Source organism: Aotus nancymaae, unplaced genomic scaffold (genome assembly GCF_030222135.1).
Source record: "Aotus nancymaae isolate 86718 unplaced genomic scaffold, 86718_ANA_hifiasm-v0.15.2.pri h1tg000124l, whole genome shotgun sequence".
Taxonomy (NCBI): domain Eukaryota; kingdom Metazoa; phylum Chordata; class Mammalia; order Primates; family Aotidae; genus Aotus; species Aotus nancymaae.
This window is the reverse complement of record NW_026988539.1, coordinates 1,333,343-1,350,153: the sequence shown is the minus strand read 5'-3', so window position 1 is coordinate 1,350,153 and position 16,811 is coordinate 1,333,343.

Genomic DNA, 16,811 nt, shown 5'->3' with positions numbered 1-16,811 from the left:
CTCCCTCGACTCTGTGACCTGATAATGTTTCTAAGAAAAAGAAAAAAGGACAAAAGGGAGGAAGCCACTACCAAAAAAAAAAAGACAACCGCCTCCCCGAAGACACTTTAGTGACGGAAGCAACGCATTTATACGGATTTCATATTTCTACCCGCCTTTCCTGACTCCGTGTTTTATATATATTATATATAAATATATATTGTGTACGGCCGCCAGCCGGCGGCTCGAGGCACGCCTGGTGGTGGGGGTGGGCGGAGGGCTTTTGTAAGGGGTCGGCGGGGCGGGCCGCGTTGCCAGGCCTGGAGCTGGCGACCGGGCCTCCCCTCTTCCCGTCACAATCAACTTTGGATTCTGTATTTTTTTATAATAAAATGAGCGTAAACCTCAAATGTGTGTGTCTGTATGTGGGGGCCTTGCCCCTACGTGAAGGAGAGTTTAGAATTCCTAACCTGGAGGTGGTTCACGCCTGTGATTCCAGCACTTTGGGAGGCTAAGGCGGGCGGATCACTTGAGGTCAGGAGTTTGAAACCAGCCTGGCCAACATGGTGAAGCACCGTCTCTACTAAAAATACAAAAAAAAAAAAAAAAAAAAAAAGCCAGGTGAGGCACACGCCTGTCATCCCAGCCACTCAAGATGCTGAGGCAGGAGAATCGCTTGAACCTGGGAGGTGGAGGTTGCAGTGAGCCGAGATTGTCCCTTTGCGCTCCAGTCTGGGTCACAGAAAGAGACTCTGTCTCTCTAAAAAGGAAAAAAAGAAATAGCTGGGGGTGGTGGTGCATGACTGTCGATGCAGCTGCTTGGGAGGCTGAGGTGAGAGGATCGCTGGAGCCTGGGAGGTGGAGGCTGCAGGGAGCTGTGATCGCGCCGTGGCACTCCAGCCTGGGCAACAGAGCAAGACCCTGCCTCAAATAATAGTAATGATAATAATAATAATTTGGAGGTGGGTCTGTGGTCTGCCAGGGAGGGGGTGTGGCTTTGAGGAACGTCTGGGGATCTGGGGAAGCTGAGTCATTGGTTCCATGCGTCGTTTTGGGGGCAGGCCTTGGAAGGCGCCTTTTGTGGGGCCTGTATGCTTCACAGCCGCCTGTGGGCCTCCATTTCCCTCTCTGGGAAGTAGGAATGGCCCACCTAGAGCTGGGAGGGGCGGCCGGGAAGATGGAGGGAGGAGACGGGGCTTGTGTGTGGCTGGCTCCAGAGACGTCGCCGGCTGAGCACGGTGGAACTCCTGGGCCTCAGGATTCAATCGAATCTTGTGAAACCTCCACTGGCGAGCTCTGCCTTCGCGTGTGACTCAGTTTCCCCACCTGCCCCAGGCCAGGGCAGGGGCTCTGTCATCTCCTAACCTCTTCACCTTGCAAAAGGCACATCTGTAAGTTCTGGGGTCCCAGGGGCCGTCACGCCAGGCCTGCCCCGATTGAAGAAACTGAGGCACAGAAAGGCTGGGGGTGATCCGGCAGGTGACCCGGCAGGTGACCCGGCCCGGGCTATTGAGGTCTTTGCATCTGGACGGTGGCTGCCTGCATCCCACCCGTGGTGTTGACGGCGTCTCCAGCACAATTAGCCAAGCGGGAGTGCTCCCAGCTAATTAATGCAGCTGCGCTGGGCCTGGTGACAGGGGCCGCCTCCTAATGAGGCAGGCCAGGCACAAAGACCCCTGTGTGTGCCCCAGCCCGCCCCTGCCCAGCGCCGGGTGGACGCACGGAGGCACAGAGGGCCGGCCAGCCACCGTGCTGAGCACTGTGGGGGAGGCCCCATCATGACCCCCTCCACAGAGGACCCCGAGGCTCAGAGAGGGGTGAGGGTCCCCCCAGCCCACTCACCCCCAGACGCCCAACCCAAACATTGCAGGGTGACCACAGGGACAGACACGGAGGGGACCAGGGACAGAGTGAAATCAGGGATCACGGGAGACATCCCAGTGGCTGACTGTGACGCTATGACAGAAACACAATAGTGTCCATCCATTTTAAGTGCGATTGCATGGATTTTAGTGCATTCAGAGACTCGCGCAGCCGTCGGCTTGGTCTGATTCCAGAACATTCCATCAGCCCAAAAAGAAGCCTCATCCCCATCAGCCGTCGCTCCTCATCCCCTCCCCAGCCCCCCCGCACCGATGCCTCCCCTCCTGTCTCTGTGGATGGGTCTGTCCTGGACGTTTCATAGAAATGGGGTCACTCGCGGCGTGGCCTTTTGTATCTGGCGTCTCTCACTGAGCGTGACATCCACAAGGTGCATCCACGCTGTGGCCTGTGTCCGATCCTTGTTCCGTTTCATGGCTGAGTCGTGTTCCGGTGCGTGGAGGGACCACGCTGCGTTTGTCCAGTCATCTGCCCGTGGGCGCTCAGGTAGCCTCCACCTTTTAGCTATTATGACAATTTGTTTTTGAGACGGAGTTTTGCTCTTGTTGCCCAGGCTGGAGTGCAATGGCGTGATCTCAGCTCGCTGCAACCTCCCCCTCCCAGGTTCAAGCCATCCTCCTGCCTCAGCCTCCTGAGTAGCTGGTATTACAGGCGCGCACCACAGCGCTCGGCCAATTTTTGTATTTCTAGTAGAGATGAGGTTTCTCCATGTTGGTCAGGCTGGTCTTGAACTCTCAACCTCAGGTGATCTGCCCGCCTCGGCCTCCCAAAGTGCTGGAATTACAGGCATGAGCCACCACGCCCGGCCCTTAGCTATTATGAAAATTAAAAAACATATAATTTATTATTATTGTTTTTTATAGAGGTGAGGTCTTGCTATATTATCTGGCTGGTCTCAAACTCTTGGGCTCAAGCGATCCTCCCGCCCTGGCCTCCCAGAGTGCGGGTTTGCTAGCATGGTAGCTCACCCCTGAAATCTCACCATTTTCAGAGACTGTTTTTTTTTTTTTTTTTTTTTTTTTGAGACGGAGTTTCGCTCTTGATACCCAGGCTGGAGTGCAATGGCGCGATCTCGGCTCACCGCAACCTCCGCCTCCTGGGTTCAGGCAATTCTCCTGCCTCAGCCTCCTGAATAGCTGGGATTACAGGCACGCGCCACCGTGCCCAGCTAATTTTTTGTATTAGTAGAGACAGGGTTTCACCATGTTGACCAGGATGGTCTCGATCTCTTGACCTCGTGATCCACCCGCCTCGGCCTCCCAAAGTGCTGGGATTACAGGCTTGAGCCACCGCGCCCGGCCGTCAGAGACTGTTTTAAAAAAACACAATGTAAAAGCCACAGTTCTTGGGATTACAGAAGTGGACCACTACGCCCAGCCACGACACTTTTTTTTAGATTTATTTATTTATTTTTTTTGAGATGGAGTTTCGCTCTTGTTACCCAGGCTGGAGTGCAATGGCACGATCTCGGCTCACCGCAACCTCCGCCTCCTGGGTTCAGGCAATTCTCCTGCCTCAGCCTCCTGAGTAGCTGGGATTACAGGCACGCGCCACCATGCCCAGCTAATTTTTTGTATTTTTAGTAGAGACGGGGTTTCACCATTTTGACCAGGATGGTCTCGATCTCTTGACCTCGTGATCCACCTGCCTCGGCCTCCCAAAGTGCTGGGATTACAGGCTTGAGCCACCGCGCCCGGCTAGATTTATTTTTTAACTGTGTATTATTTATGTATTTATTTATTAGAGCTGGGGTCTCACTCTGTCGCCCAGGCTGGAGTACACTGGTGCCATCACGGCTCACTGAAGCCTCTAGCTCCTGGGCTCAAGCGATTTGCCTCCTGCAGCCTCAGAGTAGCTGGCACCACAGGCATATTGTAACAATCTTGCTATTTTTGAAACAAACTTTCAATGCAAAAGGTGACTTTGTTTTCTGGTTTTTGTTTTTGTGTTTTTTGGAGATGGAGTCTCCCTCTGTCGCCCAGGCTGGATCTCGGCTCACCGCGACCTCTGCCTCCTGGGCTCAAGTGATCCTCCTGCCTCAGCCTTCTGAGTAGCTGGGACTACAGGTGCGTGCCAACTCGCCCAGCTGATTTTTGGATTATTGGTAGAGGTGGCGTTTCTCCATGTTGGCCAGGCTGGTCTCAAACTCCTGTCTGTAAGGCCGGTTGCCTTGCCGGGAGCTCGGACGCACACACCGCCCTCCTTTTCCCCTCCCTCCCGAGAGCTCAGACAGGCTCACCCCCTTGCACAGCCTAGCCTTCCCTTAAAAACCCCGCCAGTATGCAAACGAAGTCTTGTAACTCTAGCCAATAGCAGTCAAGTCTTGTATGCAAACAAAGTCTTGTAACTTTAACCAATAGCAGTCAAGTATTGTATGCAAACAAAGTCTTGTAACCCTACCCAATAGCAGTCCCGTCTTGCCCACACCCTGCTCTCCCACAACCAATCAAACGCCTCCACTCCCTATAAAACCCCACGTCTGAGAGGAGTCTGTGCGACTTCTCTGGCCCCTCCTGTCGGACCGCAGAACCTCGCCCGGGAGCCGGATAAATTCACATTGGATCTTCTTGTGCAGGCCTCAGTTTCTTCATTCTAAACTCGGTGAGAACCCAACAAACCTTACACTGTCCTCAAGTGATCCACCCGCCTCAGCCTCCGAAAGTGCTGGGAATACAGATGTGAGCCCCCATGCCCAGCCTAAAAGGTGACTTTGTGTAAATACGGGAAGAATGGCTGAGCTGCTGCCTCCGGGCCTTTGCACGTGCTGTTTCCAGCCTGGTGGCCTCTATTGCACGCTGTAGCCCCTTCTGACTCAGCTTAGATGTCACCTGAGCTTCTGGCCAAGCGGCAGTCCGCTGTGGTGCCCTTTGTGACTCTTCCTTGCCAGGCTCCTCCCCAGGCTGTAGCCCCTAAGGGCAGGGGCCGCTCTGTCCTGGTCATCACCAGAACCAGCACCGGGCCCAGAGCAGGGAGTCTCCGGGGACCGTGTCATTGGCCACACACAGACGCACGTGCACGCACCTGCAGGCCAGACACATGCGTTTTGGGCCCGAGCCTCTCGGGAACTTGCCTCTGCTCCCTCGCCAGACCCTGGTCAGACCCGGGTTCCTGTCCCAGTGGCCGCATCAATGTGCATACTGGGCACTTGCTCCAGGGGCTGTGCTGGGATGACCCTGCTGGGTGTGGGGGCTCCCTGGGCAAGCCGATGACCCCTGGGCCCCAACCCCAGCCCCAGCGAGACCCAACGCCGGCTCCCGCCAGCCCTGGAGAGCCGTTGGTATTCTGGGCCCGTGCACAGCCTTTTCCGCCCCAAGGTTCCTGAGGGAAGTCATCTCCCTCCTGCCAGCCGTTACTGCCGCCTCAGTGCCGCCTCGGGCAGGGGATGGGAGGAGGCTGGTGGGGGAAAGGAGGCCATGGCTAGGGGTGGAGCCATGCCAGGCCCCCACCTCCGCAATTCCCCAGGGCAGAGCTGTGCCTCCCCCGAGACCTTAGCCATCTCGGTTTGGAGGACACGGCCCCCAGCCCTCACCACTGAACCTTGGTGTCCCTGTCTAATACCTGCATTTGAGGAAAAAACCCATTGGTCCTCACCCTCTGGTCAGGAGTTCAAGACCAGCCCGATCAACATGGAGAAACCCCATCTCTACTAAAAATACAAAATTAGCTGGGCGTTGTGGTGAGCACCTGTAATCCCAGCTACTTAGGAGGCTGAGGCAGGAGAATTGCTCAAACCCGAGAGTTGGAGGTTTCGGTGCGCTAAGGTCGTACCATTGCACTCCAGCCTGGGCAAGAATGAAACTCCATCTCAAAGAAAAGGAAAGAGAAGAATGGGGTCTCATTCTTCACCCTCAGCACTGAATGGCCGGGCACGGTGGCTCCTGCCTGTAATCCCAGCACTTTTGAAACCTGAGGCAGGTGGACTGCTGCAGCCCAGGGGCTTAAGACCAGCCTGGGCAGCGTAGCGAAATCCCCATCTTGGCAAAATAAAAATTAAAAAATTAGCATGCTGGCTTGCACCTGTGGTCCCAGCTACTGGGAAGGCCCAGGTGGGAAGATCCTTTGAGCCCAGGAAGTCGAGGCTGCAGTGAGCCATGATCACACCACTGCACTCTGCCTGGGTAACAGCCAGATCCTGCCTCAAAAAAAAAAAAAAAAAAAAAAAAAAGCAGGGCGCGGGAGCTCACACCTGTAATCCCAGCACTTTGGGAGGCCGAGGTGGGTGAATCACAAGGTCAGGTGTTCAAGACCAGCCTGGCCAATATGGTGAAACTCTGTCTCTACTAAAAAGTACAAAAATTGGCCAGGCGTGGTGGTGGGCACCTGTAGTCCCAGCTACTCAGGAGGCTGAGGCAGGAGTATCGCCTGAACCCAGGAGGCAGAGGCTGCAGTGAGCCGAAATCAAGCCACTGCACTGCAGCCTGGGCGACAGAGCAAGACTCCGTCTCAAAAAAAAAAAAAAAAATAGACTGAACAGAGATCACCCTACCTCGCAACAGTCACGTGGCATGGATAAGAGGCGCCCCTCCCCCACAAAAAATGAAAATATATAAAAAAACAAAATAGGCCGGGTGTGGTGGCTCACGCCTGTAATCCTAGTACTTTGGGAGGCCGAGGTGGGTGGATCACGAGGTCAGGAGTTTGAGACCAGCCTGGCCAATATGGTGAAACTCCATCTCTTTAAAAAAATAAAATAAGGGCCGGGCGCGGTGGCTCACGCCTGTAATCCCAGCACTTTGGGAAGCCGAGGCGGGTGGATCACAAGGTCAAGAGATCGAGACCATCCTGGTCAACATGGTGAAACCCCGTCTCTACTAAAAATACAAAAAATTAGCTGGGCATGGTGGCGCGCGCCTGTAATCTCAGCTACTCGGGAGGCTGAGGCAGGAGAATTGCCTGAACCCAGGAGGCGGAGGTTGCGGTGAGCCGAGATCGCGCCATTGCACTCCAGCCTGGGTAACAAGAGCGAAACTCCGTCTCAAAAAATAAATAAATAAATAAATAAATAAATAAAATAAAATAAATAATAAAAAAGAAGAAGAAAAGCCCCCAACACAATCCGAAGAGGCCAGCACTCTGTCCTCCATTCCCCCAACCCGCCCCGGACACCTGCTTCTTCCCCAGAGCTCCTCTCACTCACAGGTGCCCCTCTTTGCCCTGGCAGTGCCTCTGCCTGGCACACACGTCCTGAGTCTCCTCCAGGGTCTCCACATCTCTTATTACCATTAGTTTTTGAGATGGAGTTTCACTCTTGTTGCCCAGGCTGGAGTGCAGGGATGAGATCTCTGCTCACTGCACCCTCCGCCTCCCGGATTCATGCCATTCTCCTGCCTCAGCTCCCGAGTAACTGGGATTGCAGGCACGAGCCACCACGCCCGGCTAACTTTTTGTGATTTTAGTAGAGACGGGGTTTCACTGTATTAACCAGGATGGTCTCCGTCTCCTGACCTCAGTTGATCCGCCCACCTCAGCCTCCCAAAGTGCTGGGATAACAGGTGTGAGCCACCGTGCCTGGCCCACCCAGCCTTTATTGAGGGTGGGGTGGGGGGTGGTCAGGGGCCTAAGTGAGGGGCGTCCTCAGGGTTGGGCCAAGGAGGTGGGCAGGGTAGCCGCGGGAGACTTTGGGGCGGGACCGGAGGCTGGGAATGAGGGGTGGACTTGGTGGGGGGTGCTGTGGAGCCCGAGGCTGCCTGGGAGGCGTCCGGAAGCTCCAGGCCCTTCTTTTTAAGGCAGGGTCTTGCTCTGTTGTCCAGGCTGGAATGCAGTGGTGTGATCCTGGCTCACTGCCGTCTTGACATCTTGGGCTTAAGTGATCCTCCTGCCTCAGCCTCCCAAGTAGCTAGCACCACAGGTGCGCCCCACTGTACCTGACTAATTTTTGATTATCTGTAGAGCTGGGGTCTTGCTGTATTGCCCAGGCTGGTCTCAAACTCCTGGGCTCAAGGGATCCTCCTGCCTCGGCCTCCTAAAATGCCAGGATTGCAGGCATGGGCCCTCCTGCACGGTCGCCTGGCGGAGCAGAAACCGCAGCCAGCCAATCCCCGTTCATCTGTCCCTGCACATGCTGGGGCTTGGACGGTGGCTTCTGAGGCCAGGACTGCAGAGTCATCTGCTCTGCGCTTGAGGCTGGAACGTCTCAGACCAGACCCCTCCCTCTACAGCCTGACAGAGGGAGAGACCCTGCCCAGGCCTCCCAGGGGCCTGCCCGCCCGACAGCTCCTGACTCCCCCACCCTCATGGTCCGGAAACGAAGGGCTTCCGCCCAGGAACGGTCAGTGCGCCCTAATGAACGAAGCGTTCAGGGGGAGGGGCGCTGAGTCGCAGGAGACACCCTTCCCAGTGCGGAGGGGGAAACTGTGGCCGCTCCCAGGCCCCACGGGTCACTGGGGTGAACCAGCGTGAGCCCCGCCAGGTCTGGAGTTGCATCTGGAGCAGCCCAGGGAGAATGAGGCTGGGGACTCTTCTTTCTGGGGGCCATTAGGGACAGCCCCCCAGGAACCATCGCTGGTACTCCACCAGGCTGTGTCCTCCCCAGCCGGCCTTTGGGGGAGGGGTTTGGGGCTTACAGCTCTGCCCTGGGTTCAAGTCCTGGCTCCCACCAGAGGCTGTGGGGTGTCCCTTCTGGGTCTGGGGTCCACAATGCCTGTCTCCCAAGCATGAGAGAAGCTTCTAGAGACAATCTACTCCCCAGCTCACGCTCTGAAGCGAGTATGGATGGCAGGAGGGACGAGGGAGGTGTGGGGCGAGTTCATCACTCACTGGGCTTTCTCTGCCCCCGCCTGGCTGCCCCCTGGGGCTTCTGTGATTTTTTTTCTTTGAGGCCAGGGTGTCCTTCTGTTGCCCAGGCTGGAGTGCAATGGTGCTATCATGGCCACCGCAGCCTCGACCTCCCAGCCTCAAGCAATCCTCCCACCTCAGCCTCCTGAGCAGCTGAGACGCACGTATGAGCCGCCACACATGGCTAATGTTTTGTATTTATTTATTGATTTTTGTAAAGATGTGTTTCTCCATGTTGGCCAGGCTGGCCTCCAACTCCTAAGCTCAAGCGATCCTCCCACCTCGGCCTCCCAAAGTGCCGGGATTACAGGCATGAGTCACCACGCACAGTCTGAGACCCATTTTGCAGCAAACGAAGATGAGGCCAGAGAACAGGGGTGCCCAGGCCCTGGGTCCCGCAGCCAGGACCCCATTAACGTCCAGTGGATGGTGGAGGGGAGGCGGCCTGACCACTCCAGACTCCGGCCAGTCGCCCAAGCCTGGCTGAGGGAGAGCTGGGGGCACCTGAGTGGGTGGTCTCAGCACTGTGTGGTCCTCGTGGCCCCCTAAGCATCAAAAACCAGAGCCTGTTATGATCTCGCGATGAGGAGGGGGCCAGCCCCTTGCAGGGACCGCTGTCGGCCCCCTCTGCCCGCCCACCAGCCGCTACAGTTATGGTCTGCAATATCCACTCCCCGCCAGCCCACGTGTTAATGACACCCAGGGCTGTTATTAGCATCATCCATCAAGCCTGCGGCCGCGGCTCTAAAAACTCTGTGGCCAGGAGGGGAAACTGAGGCACAGAGGTTCACCTGGGTCCCTGCGTGAGGCCACAGCTGCAGAAGTCAGATAAGCCCAGGTTCTGGTGCTCTCTCTGCCACCCACCATTTGTGAGGACATTGTTCTCTGAGCCTCAGTTTGCTCATCTGGAAAAAGGGGCTACGGTGACACGGGGTGGGGTCTCAGATCCCGGGGGCTCTTTTTCGTTTTGTTTTGTTTTGAGACAGAGTCTCTCTCTGTCGCCCAGGCTGGAGTGCAATGGCACGGTCTCGGCTCACTGCAACCTCCCCGTCCTGGGTTTGATTGATTCTTCTGCCTCAGCCTCCCGAGTAGTGGGGAGTACAGATGCCCAGCACCACGGCTGGTCTCGAACTCCTGACCTTATGATCTTCCCGCCTCGGCCTCTCAAAGTGCTGCGATTACAGGCGTGAGCCACCGCGCCTGGCCTCCTGGGGGTTCTTGATAAATGGAATCGGCAGCCCCATGGAGACGGGGCCTTTGTAGCCTGATCCCCCCACCTGCCTTCCCTGTGAGCCCATTGTCCGGCGCAATGCCAGCAAGCCCTCAGTGGACGTTTGTTGAATGACTGAATGACTGTGTTGTGCATGGACTGAGTCAAGTGCTCTTTTTGCCACCTGGGCAAGACTGGAGGCAAAAGCCTCGTTCTCCATCGTTCACTCCTCCAGGAAGGCCTGGGGGGCAGGGGTGGTGCTGGGGAGTGGGCTGTGTCGGCTGAGGGGGGCAGCAGGGGAGCCGCGGGAGTCAGCTGTGCTGGCTGGCAGATCTTTAAATTAAAATACATATATACACCAGATAAATAAACCTGGCGCTCATCCTGGTGACAGGCGGAATTAAGTTGCCCAGTTGGGGAGCGGGCATCGGAGGCTGGGGATGGAAGGGGATCGGGCTGAATTACCAAGGGCTGGCGCGTCTACCCCATGAATATTCCCGAGCCCCCTGGCCTGCCGGGGCCCCTGGGAGGTGCTGAGGGGGTCAGGGAATAAGGACCTAAATTCTGAGCCCCAAGTTGGGCATCCAGGATCTGGCCCGGCTTAGAGAGAGACCAGCAGCCCACGGGGTGCCCTGGGAGAGTCGGTGTCTTTGCCTGGAACAGGGAGACCACAGCCCCCCTCCCAGTGCAGAGGCTGCCCTTGACAGTGGACGTGGGGCGGACCTGGTTCAAATCCTGGCTGAGCCCTCAAGGGCTGAGAGCAGCCTCCGTCAGGTCGGGTACCAGGGAGACCCTGTCCTAGCACACAGGGAGGCCCCCATGGGGCCTGCACAGCTGCGGGGTCCTCCCTGGCCCCTTCCCTCCAACCCAAGCCCAGGGGAGACGGGGCGGAGGGGGTAGGGGGAGTTTTCAATTACGAAGCAGCTAATCTCCCAGTGAGGGCCGTTCTGGGGCCCAGTAAATCTATTATGAAAAGCCTCTAAATGTATGTAAAACCGGCCTCCGACAATCCGGGGATTAGGCCGCCGGGAGGGGAAACCGAGGCGCAGGCCGCCTGGCGGATTAGCGCAGCGGGGCCCCTGGAGGGTTGGGGGAAGCAGTCCCCAGAGGTCCAGGGCAGAGGGAGAGAGGTCTTCTGAGGAAGCCAGCACCCGTTTTATAGCTGGGGAAACTGAGGCCGGGCCAGGCCCAGACCCAGAGGAAAGAGCCCCCCCGGGTCCCCTCGAGGCATCAGGGCACTTTCACCGGCCGTTTCTTCCTTTGCCGCAAACCAAGGGGGATTTTCCCATAAGGTGGCCTCAATGGGTTTAAAAGATGAGCAGCTGGGGACCCCTGGGCTGAGATCCTCGGAGCCCTGGACCCGGCTCAAGGCCCGGCCCGAACCTTCTGCCAGCATCTCAGGCCCTTTGAAGCCGCCCCATCCTTTTGTGCTTTGGAAATGCCTTTATTAATCACCTTCTGTTTACCAAGTCAGGGGCGGCAAAGGTAACAGGAGAGGGGAGCCCAGAGCCCTGGGAGCAGGGCACTCGCCAAAGACGCCGAAGACACAGGTGGCAGGGAGAGGCTTTCCCTGGGGATTCGTTCTGCCCCACGGAGGCATGGCGAGCTCACTGCAGGCCCAAGGGAGGCCTGGTGGCCGGAGGGAGGCGTGAGCTGAGAAGCCGCGTGGCTGGGCTGCTTCTGAGGATGGCAGGAGCCCTCTGAGGGTTTTGACAGTGTCCGTGGGGGACCCTGGACCCCCACAGCTTCCTCAGCGTGGCGTCCCGAACTCTCCCAGGCTCACCCAGCCCTCTTGGGGTAGAGCCGGCTCAGCATCCTGCCCTCGGGGCCCCTGTTCCAGCAATTTCCTCTCCTGGACGCTGTCCCCACCTGTTGAAGTCCTTCCAGGAGCCCAGGTGCATGAGAGGATGCGGGCGACACCCCTCCTCACCCCCACCTAGCAGAGCTTGCAGGCTGCTCTGCAAATTGCTGGCAGCTGGAGAAACTGAGGCATGAGTTGGAGTGAGGTGGCTCACACCTGTAAGCCCAGTACTTTGGGAGGCCGAGGCGAGTGAATCACCTGAGGTCAGGAGTTCGAGACCAGCCTGGCCAACATGGTTAGACCCCATCTCTACTAAAATATCAAAAATTAGCCAGGCGTAGTGGTGGGTGGCTATCAATCCCAGCACTCAGGAAGCTGAGGCAGGAGAATCGCTTGAACCCCAGAGGGAGAGGTTACAGTGAGCTGAGGTCGTGCCACTGCACTCCAGCACTGGCAACAAGACTGAAACTCCGTCTCAAAAATAAATAAATAAATAAATAAATTGAGGCAAGGGGCGACAGCTGTGTCTGCAGGCCTCGGCAGCACCCCGTGGGGCCTTCCCGGGGCCCCTGGCCTGGCCACCAGCATGTCCCTGCCTCCCAGGTGCCGGGGAATGAAGAGGTGAGTGAGTGCTGAGACTCCTCCAGGCCCAGGCCTCCGAATTCCTCCAAGTCCCAGGCGAGGGGTTGTGCAAAGCTGCAGCAGCATGGGCCGGGCCCAGTGAGGGTGACCCTGGAGTCCCGGCCTTGATGGGCTTGCTCTGTGACCCAGAAGGGGGTGTGGGCCGGGCCCAGTGAGGGTGACCCTGGAGTCCCGGCCTTGATGGGCTTGCTCTGTGACCCAGGAGGGGGTGTGGGCCGGGCCCAGTGAGGGTGACTCTGGAGTCCCGGCCTTGATGGGCTTGCTCTGTGACCCAGGAGGGGGTGTGGGCCGGTCCCAGTGAGGGTGACCCTGGAGTCCCGGCCTTGATGGGCTTGCTCTGTGACCCAGGAGGGGGTGTGGGCCGGGCCCAGTGAGGGTGACCCTGGAGTCCCGGCCTTGATGGGCTTGCTCTGTGACCCAGGAGGGGGTGTGGGCCGGGCCCAGTGAGGGTGACCCTGGAGTCCCGGCCTTGATGGGCTTGCTCTGTGACCCAGGAGGGGGTGTGGGCCGGTCCCAGTGAGGGTGACCCTGGAGTCCCGGCCTTGATGGGCTTGCTCTGTGACCCAGAAGGGGGTGTGGGCCGGGCCCAGTGAGGGTGACCCTGGAGTCCCGGCCTTGATGGGCTTGCTCTGTGACCCAGGAGGGGGTGTGGGCCGGGCCCAGTGAGGGTGACCCTGGAGTTCCGGCCTTGATGGGCTTGCTCTGTGACCCAGGAGGGGGTGTGGGCCGGGCCCAGTGAGGGTGACCCTGGAGTCCCGGCCTTGATGGGCTTGCTCTGTGACCCAGGAGGGGGTGTGGGCCGGTCCCAGTGAGGGTGACCCTGGAGTCCCGGCCTTGATGGGCTTGCTCTGTGACCCAGGAGGGGGTGTGGGCCGGTCCCAGTGAGGGTGACCCTGGAGTCCCGGCCTTGATGGGCTTGTTCTGTGACCCAGGAGGGGGTGTGGGCCGGTCCCAGTGAGGGTGACCCTGGAGTCCCGGCCTTGATGGGCTTGCTCTGTGACCCAGGAGGGGGTGTGGGCCGGTCCCAGTGAGGGTGACCCTGGAGTCCCGGCCTTGATGGGCTTGCTCTGTGACCCAGGAGGGGGTGTGGGCCGGTCCCAGTGAGGGTGACCCTGGAGTCCCGGCCTTGATGGGCTTGCTCTGTGACCCAGGAGGGGGTGTGGGCCGGGCCCAGTGAGGGTGACCCTGGAGTCCCGGCCTTGATGGGCTTGCTCTGTGACCCAGGAGGGGGTGTGGGCCGGTCCCATTGAGGGTGACCCTGGAGTCCCGGCCTTGATGGGCTTGCTCTGTGACCCAGGAGGGGGTGTGGGCCGGTCCCAGTGAGGGTGACCCTGGAGTCCCGGCCTTGATGGGCTTGTTCTGTGACCCAGGAGGGGGTGTGGGCCGGTCCCAGTGAGGGTGACCCTGGAGTCCCGGCCTTGATGGGCTTGCTCTGTGACCCAGGAGGGGGTGTGGGCCGGTCCCAGTGAGGGTGACCCTGGAGTCCCGGCCTTGATGGGCTTGCTCTGTGACCCAGGAGGGGGTGTGGGCCGGGCCCAGTGAGGGTGACCCTGGAGTCCCGGCCTTGATGGGCTTGCTCTGTGACCCAGGAGGGGGTGTGGGCCGGTCCCAGTGAGGGTGACCCTGGAGTCCCGGCCTTGATGGGCTTGCTCTGTGACCCAGGAGGGGGTGTGGGCCGGTCCCAGTGAGGGTGACCCTGGAGTCCCGGCCTTGATGGGCTTGTTCTGTGACCCAGGAGGGGGTGTGGGCCAGTCCCAGTGAGGGTGACCCTGGAGTCCCGGCCTTGATGGGCTTGCTCTGTGACCCAGGAGGGGGTGTGGGCCGGGCCCAGTGAGGGTGACCCTGGAGTCCCGGCCTTGATGGGCTTGCTCTGTGACCCAGGAGGGGGTGTGGGCCGGTCCCAGTGAGGGTGACCCTGGAGTCCCGGCCTTGATGGGCTTGTTCTGTGACCCAGGAGGGGGTGTGGGCCGGTCCCAGTGAGGGTGACCCTGGAGTCCCGGCCTTGATGGGCTTGCTCTGTGACCCAGGAGGGGGTGTGTGCCTCTCTGTGACTCAGTTTCCTTGTCCCTGTCATCGGCAACCGTCAGATGCCGTTCTCAGCACTGGGTGGGGGCGGAGGGCCTGAGGGGCATCGGGGGGCTCCGGGCGCCCCCGCTCCCCGACTGGCCGTCAGTCAGGCTGGCCGGGCCCCCTTCAAGTCGTCACGGCCCAGCAGCGGCCACGGGAGGGATTATTCTGGCCTGTCCAGGGTGGACTGAAGTGGAACCAAGACTGACGAGCGGAACGCGCCCCCGCGGACCCGGCCCGCCCGCCTTTGTCCGCCTCCAGCCCCCCACCCACCTGCCGTCACGGACCCTGCCTCCCGTGCCTGAGCCCCATTTCTCTGGGGGGCCGGGCTGCATCGCGTGGGCCTCTGCCCGGCCAAAACCCTGCAGCTTCTCGGCCCGCTCCATCTGCTGGCTGCCTCAGTTTCCCCGTCTGCAGCATGGGCATGCGGGGTCCCTCTGGTTGGCTCCTTGGCGGCTGAATGGGGGCTGTGTGGGCAGAGGCGATGCCTGGAGGAGGCAGAGGCTCCCGCACTGCCGGGGCTTTCCCAGGGTGCTCCGTGGTCCCTCCGCCTGGTCCCTCCACCGAGCCTTTGTCCAGGAAATTTGAGGTGGCAGGGAGAACGGATCCGCTCTCGGCCTGAATGGAGCCGCGGCAAATGCTGTTGACCCCTGACCCCGGCCCCCTAATCCCGGGGTCGAGGCTCTCACTGGAGAGGGGCCCTGGGAGATGAGCTGGGGCACGACCCCCGCCCCGGGCACCAAGGGGGGCTTCCGGGTCAGGGTCAGAGGGGCTTTGGGAGGACGCGGCTGCCCCGTTGGCCACGTGTCTGGTCGTCGCCCCTCAGAGCCCAACACGGGAAACTGAGGCGTGGAGGAACCCTCAGAAGTCCCAGAGCTCTGGGGTGGGAGCCAGGCCTAGCCACCTGCAGGGAGAAAGATAGGGCCGGCAGCTCCCCCTCTCTGAGTTGCCAAGCAGGAATTCAGGGACGTCTGGCTGGTCCTAGAAGGTGAGGCTAGATTCTAAACCCCAAGTCTCCCGGAATCCCTCTGGGTACCCAGCCCCTGTATGACCCCTGGGAAGGCCCGGGAGCCCCTCGTCTGGAATAGGGAGAGGCTTTTCCTCCTGGAGGTGCCCTCATGTCTGCCGTTTAGCCCCCTGTGCCATGTGGCTATTTAGAGGCCTCAGCTAGCAGCATCCACGGCAGATTAAAAGATTCTCCGTCGCAGGCTGGGATGCGCTCACACGCTTGGGCGCCCCTGTGCTCCCCGGTGGCCGTGTGTCTGTTCCACCCTGCCGAGCTGTTCCCCACGATCAATTTCAATTTGGCCTGGTCTCTGCCTCTGCAGTGCAACCCTCCTTGGAGGCTGGCGGGGGGGAAAGGAGTTGCTGGCTTCGGAAGCCCTCGCCCAAGGTCCCTGGGACCCTCGCCTGGTGATGAGAGAGCTCCACTGGGCCGCCTCTTTCCGGGCCTCAGTTTCCCCGGGTTTGGAAGGAGGGCGCAGGGCCGCGCAGTGTGGAGCCAGCCTGGTTTTCATTCAACCTCACACAGCCACCGAACGCCCGACATGTGCCTGACCCTGGGCTGAACCCTGGGGCTCCATGGGGGCCGTGGCAGGCAAACCTGAGGCGCAGGCAGAGGAAGGGGAGGAAAAGCGTTCCCGCAGTGGGGAGAGGGAGTGGGGAGGCAGGAGGGAGCTTAGACCCCTGGAGGAAACAGGTAACCCCGGGCCACAGAGGAGGGTGGACAGCCCAGGCAACAAGACTCCTCCACTGCCAACATTTGTGTATTTATTTTTTGAGACAAGGTCTCACTCTGTCACTCAGGCTGGAGTGCAGCGGTGCGATCTCAGCTCACTGCAACCTCCGCCTTCTGAGTTCAAGTGATTCTCCTGCCTCAGCCTCCCGAATAGCTGGGATCACAGGCGCGCCCCACCATGCCTGGCTTATTTGTCTTTTTTGTTTGTTTGTTTGTTTTGTTTGTTTGTTGCCTGGCTTATTTATGTATTTGTTCATTTATTTATTTTTGAGACAGTCTTGCTCTGTCACTCAGGCTGGAGTGCAGTGGCATGATGTCAGCTCACTGCAGCCTCGACCTCCGTGGCCCAAGTGAGCCTCCCATCTCAGCCCCCCAAGTAACTGGGACCACAGGTATACTCCACCACGCCCTGCTAATTTATTTATTTATTTATTCAGAGACAGAGTCTTGCTCTGTCGCCCAGGCTGGAGTGCAGTGGTGCGATCTCAGCTCACTGCAACCTCCACCTCCCGGGTTCAAGCGATTCTCCTGCCTCAGCCTCCTGAGTACCTAGGATGACAGGCGCCCGTCACCACCACACCTGGCTAATTTTTGTATTTTTAGTACAGACGGGGTTTCACTATGTTGCCCAGACCGGTCTGGAACTCCTGACCTCAAGTGATCCGCCTGCCTCGGCCTCCCAAAGTGCTGTGATTACAGGCGTGAGCCACCGCGCCTGA